The sequence below is a fragment of the Schistocerca gregaria genome, unplaced genomic scaffold (assembly GCF_023897955.1).
Source record: "Schistocerca gregaria isolate iqSchGreg1 unplaced genomic scaffold, iqSchGreg1.2 ptg000405l, whole genome shotgun sequence".
In the NCBI taxonomy this organism is placed as follows: domain Eukaryota; kingdom Metazoa; phylum Arthropoda; class Insecta; order Orthoptera; family Acrididae; genus Schistocerca; species Schistocerca gregaria.
The window spans coordinates 2,125,504-2,134,757 of NW_026061842.1; the positions used below are offsets into that span (position 1 = coordinate 2,125,504).

The following is a 9,254-nucleotide window of genomic DNA, read 5'->3' on the forward strand; positions in this document are numbered from 1 at the left end:
TGATCGTAGTTCAGGTCTGATGGCTGGGAAGAATGGACGTTTACCATGTTATGCACATTTATATTTTCACTACGTCGACACAGCTGGTCCAATTACGACCACAGGTGATGGTAGCCATAATGATCGTGCCAAGCATCCCGTGTACATTAGTTACACCCAAGTGTGTGGGCATCACAGCATTCGTGACATTTAAATTTGTTACTTCTTTGCTACTATATTCGCAATAAATTTTGCAGACAGTATCCGCATATGACGCTGAATGTACCTACAAAATTATATCATTGTACGACACATGTTTCGGGAGATACGTCATAAAAACTCAGGACAAGGCCAGACGCTGCATAGTACGGACGTGGACGCACAGCTCTAAATAAATGCCTGGTCAACACCAAGCTTTTCCGCTAGTCATCTATAAAGATAAAAAATCCCCAATATTGTCTACCAGCGTATTTTTGAAAAACCTTTATTTTGTCATCCATTTTTTTCCTGTAAAAATCGTAAAAGCCGTGCATCATTGTGTTTTTAAAAAGCGTTTCTTATTGTCATCTCTTTTTACGTATTTTAAACCATCTATCGCTTGTGTAACCTGTGGCTACAAGTCCATTCCCTTTATGGTGTAATCGAAACAATAAACAACGCAAAAAAGTGTGGGTCAATTTCTTCCTCATTTTTCGGAACTTCTGATAATAGTAAATCGTTGGCTCTTTGAGGGCGTGGTAGGTACATACAAGAGATTAGTGTAAGATAAGAATTTGGGTTAGATGCAGTGCCAGGAGGTTCTGTTTCTATCTGGCTAGCTTCAGAGTACTTCACCATCTACTAAGTGATGCGTTTCATTGTGAATGGTGTGTTCTGTGCTAGGTCTACCCTTTTACTGCACAATGCTGTTCCTTCGATGCTATTAAAACCAGGATGTTATCAAAATATATGCACAGTGGCAGACTGGAGTCTGCAGAAATATTTCCAGTGGTGGGGAGGGGGGAAGGCGGGTCGGGGCTGGAGTGCATGATTCTGAAACTGGCACTCTGTGTACAAATCAGCTGGTCAGTTACGAGGTGCATCAAGCTACAAGACCCTAACTCTATAAGCGCTACAACTGGCCAAAGCTAAGGTTTAACAGTATTGTGGAGAATTCTTATCTGGAAGAGTATACTGTAACGAATAAAAACTCTTTACTCCAGATTCCAGGGAGGGTTGGGGGCGATGGGTGAAAGTGCCCTTTTGCCTATCCTCCCCTCCCGACCTCCTCCCCTCCCCCTCCCCTTCACCCTCGCAGACGCCAATGGCTGGCCCGTTCATTTTGAGAACATCAGAGCTCCAGTAACCTTTCTGAGAAACTGTTCTTGTTGTCCTTGTGCGTCAATCTTACCACTCAGAACACCAGTGGGAATGTTGGTTATCGCTGAAATAACTGGTTTTCGGCTCTTATCAGTTTCCCAACCCTTCTTTAAGCTAATTGTTAAAGCCCGTCACAATACCAGTTCTTGTAATAACCGATTTTCAGTCTTTTATTTACATTATTTTCTCTAGTAAACGTAGAAATCAAACAAAGATTAAACAATTTTTACTTTCTCAGTTTCTTGATAAATGGAATCAAAATGTCAAATTAAATACCCTTATGATGACCTGTAGCCGTTCAGAACGAAATTAGAATTATATTAATACCGTCAGCTGCTCACGTGTGTCGATATATATCAACGGCGACAGGTGACAATGTGTGCACGTCTGGGACTCGAACCCGGGATCTCCTGCTTACATGGCAGGTGCTCTGCCCATCTGAGCCACCGAGGGCACAGACGATAGTGTGACTGCAGGTACTATCTCGCGCACGCCTCCCGCGAGACTCACATTCTCACCTTGCATGTCCACACACTACATTCGTAGTGTCCCACACCGACACACTCATTACTCGTGGAACACATTCTTACCAAGTCCAGTTCGGGGAATACGTGTGCATCTTCACAGAAGAAGGTCATGGCTGGTATTGCCAGAACCATATACTTATATTGATATGGACATGTCTTCCACGAGGAATGAGTGTGTTGGAGTGGGACTCTACGACTGTAGTGTATGGACATTCAAGGTGAGAATGTGAGTCTCGCAGGAGGCGTGCGCGAGATAGTCCCTGCAGTCGAACCATACACTGTGTCCTCTGTGCCTCAGATGGATAGAGCGTCTGTCATTTTAGCAAGAGATCCCGGGTTCGAGTCCCGGTCGCGGCACACATTTTCACTTGTCCACGTTGATATTTATCAACGCCCGCGAGCAACTGACGGTATTAATATAATTCTAATTTCTTTAAATTAAATAGTCAAATAAAACTTTGTCCGATCTTCGCTGCTGGCGAGTGCTTCTATACTACAGAAAACTGGCAATATTATCCTACTGATTATAGTTTTTAGAAGCTCTGCTCAAAAATTATATTGTAATCGGTTATCACAGCACTATGCAGGCATTACGTATAGTCCAGCGATAAAGAGTGAAAACTGCGGCAGGAGAACTCTCTTTTTCGTTTTAATTTCTCTGTTTTTAAGGGCTAAAAGCAGATAACGGCATACTACGTAGACACAGCAGCAGATCAGGCACTTTCTACTTTTATCCAGAACTATGAATGATTTGTTAAATTTTAACTTTTTTCCTTGTATGATGTCGCAAGTCGACCAAATCTAACTTTGTTCTTCACTCGTACCGCATATCGTAAAATACTTCCAGACTTCCAGATGGTGCCATTCTATGTTACAACTGACGTTCGACAACAGCGAGAAACTGTGTCCAGTCTCGCGCTCTGCTTGTATAACAGGCACAGTATTGTCTCGGCAATGTTGGACCAATCCATTTGTTGCTCGTTTCTATCAGCAGTGTTATTAAAGTGGCATACATAACTTTTCCCATTTTTTTCTGTAATAACGCCGTATTTCAGTGCTATGGAAATCTTACGAATAAAAATTACTCGTCTTTTTTTAAAAAGGTTTATTTGAAAACTAAAAATTTTACTACGACATCTGTGGCTAATTGATATATCTGTTTTTACGTGGTTATCAGGAAAAAATGAAAAGATACTTGTTATAACCGAGAGCAAACAAATACTGAAAGACATCGGTTATTCAGAACTAAAATACCCATGTCGTTTTAACTGATCGGTTTTTCTATCTATAAACTGCAGTGTCGCCATAGAAAAGTGTGTCGCTCCATCAATGTCCATAGCAACTTTGAGATATGTGTTTATGCGCAATATCGGCAAATGGAAACACGAAGAGGTAATAAGCACCTGAGCGATAGAATTTATTTCACAGTCAGAAAAGTCGAGTGACAGGCAAGACTGAATCACTGTAATAGAAATTATATGGAAAGCTGTGTAAAGGAAAATTTCCAGTTCTTTCGTGGATTCCAAAATTGAAGCAAATTCCGGGACACCAAGGTGACATAGTCTTATACGGATAGTATTCCATGACTAACGTAATTGGCCCATATACTGTACTGGTATACGGATAATATTACACGACTAACGTAATTTACCTGAAATAATTTACAAACATGTTACTGTAACATTCGCTACTACTCATTACGCTAATTCACCTTCAGCCATTAAGCGCAAATCTCAGTTATGATACGTGCGCCAAACAAAAATTTATCAACCTAGTAACTCAAGACAACTACAAACGATCATTGTGTGCAAAATAAATAGAACACTTCATAAGAAGAACATGACGGGTTTGAATCATTCCCACCGCAAAGGATGAAAAATTCAGGCTCGCACACAAGACCACTTGATAACTAACCAGAAATTCAGATTAGTTGTAGCTTCGGTGACAATCGCCTTTTTTACATTTTCCCCGTAAACTAGATAATTATGAAACGTAAGCAACTACTGTAAAATATCTGCGGCAACGGCCTTGCCGCGGAGGTTGCATCGGTTCACGTGGGATCACCGAAGTTAAGTGCGTTGTCGGGCGTTGAAGGCACTTGGATGGGTGATCATCCAGGCCGCCATGCGCTCTTGCCATTTCTCGGGGTGTACTCAGCCTCATGATGCCAATCGAGGAGCTACTCGACCCAATAGTAGCGGCTCCGGTCAAAAAATACCAACATAACGACCGGGAGAGCAGTGTGCTGACCCCCGCCCCTCCTGTTCGCATCCTCCACGGATGATGACACGGCGGTCGGATGGTGCTGTCCCAGTAGGTCACTCGTGGCCTGAAGACGGAGTGCTTACAAAGCAAACTACTCTTCAGTGGATGGTCGTACTACTGAGACCTTGATGCCTGGCATCAATAACAGATGGCAGCACAAGAGGTTGGCTTACGCCTACTGCCGAATTTTGCGATCTGTCGTAAGCCTGCGTAAGCACGTGGGGCCTTCCGTCTTAAGTGCAAGCATATCCATTGCGTTTTCTGTCACGCGACTTGAGTGGAATATTTCATTATTTCTGAAATTTTATAGAAATGTTTTTCGTTGTATATCCTCACCATCGGTACTGAATTTACTGTAAAATTACTTGCTCACTTTTCGGAACTTCCGTTCATAGTAAATCGATACTATTTGAAGCCGTGGTAGACACGAGTCTAGTGTGCTTCACCTTCAGCACCTTCTGTGTCAGTCTCGGTTAATATGTCGCTGATTTCACAACGAACAGTTCGTTGTCTACTGAGTATACTGTCTGTTGCACGACACTATCCCTCCCACGCTGCTAAATGTAGGTCGTCGGCAAAATATGACTGCAGTGGAACAAGGGCGTCTGCAGAAATTTCCCCAGGAGGTGGTGGTGGCATTGGTAGTGGTGTGTGTGTGTGTGTGTGTGTGTGTGTGTGTGTGTGTGTGTGTGTGTGGAGGACTATTACTATGAAACTCACACAGTCCAGACCGCCAAGGAAAATAAACCCTGAGATTTGGAAAGAGTGTTGATCTTATACCGCTTATACTGCATATTTCAAAATTCCACCTCTAAGGGGGAGACACAGGACATGAAAGGATTTCTGAATCATGTAGCTATTAAGGTAATTTTGAAGCTAGGCATACGAACATTTGTATCTGGTTTCTAGGTCAGAAATAAAGAAATATGTGTTCCAGTATCTTTGGGAATTTAACCTCTATGAGGTGAAATAGTGGATGAACATTTTATTTTGAGATAAATAATTATGGAAGAACTATGAAAGTATTTTTAAGGCTACATCTACGAAAATTGGTATTTGACTTCAAGGCTACAAATAAGAAAATACGTGTTTCGGTGTTTTTGGAAGTTCAACCCCTAAGGGGATGAAATAGAGTGAGCTGGTGCGTTTCTAGCACCAGTTTCCGTCGATCGTTGTTTCGATCTTTGAGTCGCGGTCCAGAGGACACTGCTCCCTAAGCGACTGTAGTAGTTCTCTGTGCAGCCCAACATCGGGCTTACCACGCTTACACTGGACACAGTTGCCAACAAATCGCCTGCCATCGCGATATAGGTTGGGCCAAAACATGTATTCCTGAACTCGGTTCTAGGTCTTGAAGAACCCCAAATGACCCCCGTCCGCCGACTCGTGGAAATATCTGAGTGCCATGCTAACTCGTTCCTGTGGAATATAGACCTTCACTTGGCCACGGTTGGCTCCCCCTTTACACAAGAGGCCCGCACGAAGGCAACAGCTAGTGACGACGTCGCCATCCACAAACTGCTGCATATTCGGTCCCCACCCGGCGTCCTCGGCCTGTTTGCCGGCTAAGTCGAAGAAGAAGCCGGGTGTCTCGGAGAGAAGGAAATTCACCCCCAGATCCGGCTCCACGTTTCTGAAATTGGTTCATTATGAAAGCATTATGAAAGCATATCTGACAATTCGTATTCGGCTAATCTGTTACAATTTTTAAAAACTACGTGCATAAGGGGATGAAAATTTTAATGAAATATTTATTGCGTTATATTAAAATATTTTAAATCTGCATCTACGAAAACCGGTATTTCACTTCTCAATTAGATATAAACAAATATGCGTTATACAAACAAGAATACAAACGGCTTGATTAACAAAAACCTTGGACCCCAGCTGTCAGCATTGCTTTTTGGTCATTCAGCAAAAGACCATGCTTCAACGGCGTTAAGTTTAGAAAAGTTTAGAAAGTGTTGCAGTTTATAAAAGACATAAAAAAACGATTAAAGAAAAAATGCTTTGCAGACCATGAACGGTCTAAGTAAGTAAAGAAGCGGATGATAAGCTAGCTATTTATGCAAATAAGTTGGTCAGTTTAAGTTCCGAGACATGTCATGCAGCAGGAACGGAATCCTATAGTTGCTACGATTGGCTAAAGGAAAAGTTTTGCAGAATCACTCGAAATCACTTCTGCAAGTGGCTGAGAATCTCGTAATGAATAAAAATTCTGTACTGAGAATTCCAAGGTGGGAGAGGCGAGATTCCTCCCCCCCCCCCCTTCCCCCTTCTCAGAATCCTATCCTTCTTTACCTACAGCAAAAAATAAATAAATAAATAAAACTAGAGAAATTTCTACTGTGAAACTATTTGCATACAAGAGAACGGCCATTAAAATTTAGCTCTTCAAAGTTTTAAGCCCTGCCCCGTTCGAAAATTCAATTTCTTTGTAGTTGCATTTTTTAAAGGTGTACTTGTCTAGACTCCTGGAAAGGAAAGGTTTTTTTTTTTTAATCCGTGCTTTAAAAAAGTTTCTACAGTCCATTGTTTGAAGCAGTGTCACGGCTGCCATGAGCCGCGCGGGGTACCCGCCATGTGTCCAACGCCTTGTCACGGTTCGCGCGGCTCCCCCCGTTGGAGGTTCGAGTCCTCCCTCGGGCATGGTTGTGTGTGTTGTCCTTAGCATAAGTTACTGTAAGTAGTGTGCAAACATACGGACTGATGGTTCAAATGGCTCTGAGCACTTTGGGACTTAACATCTGAGGTCATCAGTTTCCTAGAACTTAGAACGACTTAAACGTAACTAAATTAAGGACATCACACACATCCATGCTCGAGGCAGGATTTGAACCTGCGACCGTAGCGGTCGCGTGGCTCCCGACTGAAGTGCCTACAACCGCTCGGCCACATCGGCCGGTCTATCATGTATTCTAGAAGAGCTGCACTGTCGTCAGTGGCGCCTGTTCTTTCTAGAACAGTTACTATCTTCATATCTATGGTTAAACGTCACCCAGCCATTGACCTTCGTCTGTGCGAATGCGCACAGGTTGCCGGAACTCTTACGGGAATCGTCACCTTAGTGTGAGCCAGTAATGAGTGGATGGACAAATACCTATTAAGTACATTACGTAATCGGATTGTGGGCGGTTCGGGGTGTGAGTCTCACGGGAAGCGTGCGAGGGATAAATTCCTGCAGTCGTGCTGTTCATTTGTGCCCTCGATAGCTCAGATGGATTGAGCGTCTGCCTTGTAAGCAGGAGATCCTGGGTTCGAGTCCCAGTAGCGGCACACTTTTCAGCTGTCCCCATCGAAGTATATCAACAACACCTGTCGGCAGCTGAGGGTTTCAATTAATTATCAGTTGTGTAGGTGATTCGATGAACCCTTTGCCAGGCACTTAAATGTGTTTTGCAGGGTATCCATATAGATGTAGATGATAACTCGGCCCGTGTCGCACGTGCTCAAAAGGATTCATACTGCAGAATGCATGCAAACATACTCACCGAAAATACGGACGAATATCAAGTGCAGGCTGCCGAGTGCTGCATATCCAGCTTAGACAGATCGGCTTTTCCTGCCAAGAAGAACAGGAAGTTGCTGTCTAGGAACAATCAGAGGTAGAGGAAGGGCTGATAAATACTCCTTGAATTGCAGACTAAACGTAAATAACGAAAATACATTTTTGGTAAAAATTGGTCAAAACATAATCGTTTGCCCTCCGTATTGGATTAGCTGTTTTGAATATTGAAAATCTGACTTCAGATTCGTTTTCAGCGACATTAAGAATATATGTGTAACACTCAGTTCATGCAAATCGAAGTAATAATATAACTAAATGTTTTCCCTAAACTTTGAACACTTTTTTTTTTCGAGTAACGATTTTCTCAGAACGGCATGCAGCATAAATTAAAAGTGGTTCGATCTCTTAACTTCTACCTCTGACCCCTAAAAGTAAACACTTTTCTTAGGAACTTATAGCTATAATATGACATTTGTTAATATTAACTAATTTTTGTGTAGGCATAAGGAGTGAAACAAACCCCCAAAAATCGAACTCAAAGTTCGAATTAGCACTGTATCGTTAAATTTAAGGTTGTTTCATTGCGGTTAGGTATGCGCTCCCATAAATTTTATGTTTTATCGACTGATGTTATCCATTTTCAAGTTCAGAGAAATAATGTAGTATCAACTGATGTTACCCATTTTTGAATTCAGGTAACATCTGAGGTGCCACACTGCACGCACTCTGCGTACTCCAGTCTCGCAAGCCCTTGATCAAATCATAATTACGGGCGCCATTTTTTATTGAAAATCTAAAATTAAGCTCATAGTATTGTCACTCGTAATTCCCAAACAGATCGTTCGAATGTATTTTCATTGTCTCAAAAAAAATTTCAAATTTACCCTTTTTTGCTCATTTGTATGAGAACCTGGCCGTAACGCCGGAATATAGTCACTAGATTTTTTTTCAGAGACGCTGTACGTTCGCGAGAAGACTTTCGTTCTGCGCGTGTCGAAGGACATTCCTCAGATATTACTGTGTGTGTGCTACTCAGTCGTGCCATTTAAGTGTACATCTTTGCATAGTTTTCCTTTCACGATGTAAACAGTGTTCCGCTCAGTTGCTAACTGGCCAGTGAGTGGTTCCGAAGGTGTCGGATGTGCGGTGCGTTCGGTCTGCTAGGACAACAGCAGACTGGCGTGGTGCGATGGCAGAAGCAGACACTGAGGGAGCTAGCTGCTGGGACGCCAGCAAACAATTTATGCCAAGTAAGACGAAGAGGACTATTCTAAAATTACGAGCCGTCTCAAAAGTGTTTACCATTGGTAAATCTTGCTGTTGAGTCTGACAAAACTGACAGTTTTTCCTAGAGATACAGGAAATCCCCCCACCCCCACTCAATGAATATTTGGTTGTGATGACAGGCCGATTGGTAGTGTAGCCCGAGATCTAAGTTAGGTTGGAAGGTGGTAATTTGATTGAGAGTTGTTTACGCCAACGATTATGAATGCCGACTAAACGTTGTGCGAGCAGATTGCCCTGTAGCGTAGCCTAGTGTTTCCGTCCGCGCCACATTTAACACACTTTCTCTAACTGTGTACAAAAGTCTCACAACAGCCACGATAACTACGTTT

The 9,254-nt window shown here is 42.6% G+C and overlaps 1 non-coding gene across 1 annotated transcript; it reads left to right on the forward strand.

Moving 5' to 3' along the window:
* The first annotated feature begins 7,331 nt into the window (after window positions 1–7,331).
* On the forward strand, window positions 7,332–7,406 carry Trnat-ugu (transfer RNA threonine (anticodon UGU)). The gene has a single exon. It is a non-coding gene; the product is annotated as a tRNA-Thr (tRNA).
* The last annotated feature ends 1,848 nt before the right edge of the window (window positions 7,407–9,254 follow it).